This window comes from Elephantulus edwardii, unplaced genomic scaffold (genome assembly GCF_000299155.1).
Source record: "Elephantulus edwardii isolate Elephantulus edwardi_28Jun2011 unplaced genomic scaffold, EleEdw1.0 scaffold00032, whole genome shotgun sequence".
NCBI classification, from domain to species: Eukaryota; Metazoa; Chordata; class Mammalia; order Macroscelidea; family Macroscelididae; genus Elephantulus; species Elephantulus edwardii.
Genome location: NW_006399782.1, coordinates 807,627 through 808,896, shown reverse-complemented (window position 1 = coordinate 808,896; position 1,270 = coordinate 807,627).

The window sequence follows — 1,270 nt, the reverse complement described above, 5'->3', positions numbered from 1 at the left end:
TCTTCTATTTTCTGAAATAATTTATGTAGAATTGGTAACAGTTCTTCTCCAAATGTTTTATAAAATTCACTTGTAAAACCATCTGATCCAGGACTTTTTTTGGTTGGAAGTTGTTGTATTACCTTTTCAGTTTCTTCTTTTGTAATGGGTCTGTTCAGATATTCAATTTCGGTTTGTGTCAGTTTAGGTAGGTTGTGCATTTCTAAGTATTTGTCCATTTCATCTAGGTTTTCATATTTTTTTGAGTATAGTTTTTCATAATATTCCTATGTTAGCTTTTTTATTTTAGTTGGCTCTGTTGTAATGTTGCCTGATTCATCTCTTATTCGGATTATTTGTGTCTTCTCCTTCTTTTCTTTTGTGAGTTTTGCTAGTGGTTTATAGATTTTATTGACCTTTTCAAAGAACCAACTCATAGTTTTGTTGATAGTTTCAATTGGTTTTCTATTTTCTATTTCATGTATTTCTGCTCTAGTTTTTATAATTTCAGTTTTTTGAGAAGGTGTCAGGTTTTCATGCTGTTCTTTTTCAATTTTCTGGAGATAATGGGTTAGAGAGTCAATGGCCTGTTTTTCCTGCCATTTGATATGTTTGCTTATTGCTATAAATTGACCTCTGATTACGGCTTTGGCTGTTTCCCAGAGGTTTTGGCAAGTGGTGTTTTCATTGTCATTTGTTCCAAGAAACTTTTTAATTTCATTTTTTATTTCTTCTAGTACCCAGTCATGTTTGTTCAGCTTCCAAATGTATGGTTTTTTCTCCTTTATCGTCCTATTATTAATTTCTGATTTTGTAGTATTATGGTCTGAAAAAATGGTTTGTATTATTTCTATGTTTTTTAATTTATTGATGCTTGTCTTGTGACCTAGAATGTGATCTATTCTGGAGAACTTTCCATGCACATTGGAGAAGACAGTATACTGTGCTTTTTTGGGGTGCATTAGCCTATAAATATCTATGAGGTCAAGTTGGTTTATTGTGTGGTTTAATCCTTTAGTATCTCTGCTAAGTTTTTTCCTGGTAGTTCTGTCTTTTCTTGAGAGGGGTTTATTGAAGTCTCCAAGCACTATAGTAGTGTCTATTTCCTTTTCCAGTTTTGTTAATGTTTGTTTTATATATTTTGTAGGTCTTTCATTTGGTGCATAGATATTTATTATTGTTATGTCCTCTTGTTCTTCCTTATCCTTTGTGATGGTTTTTACATTGACATTTATTTTATCAGAGATTAATATCACTACTCCTGCTTTTTTCTGGTTGCCATTTGCTTGGT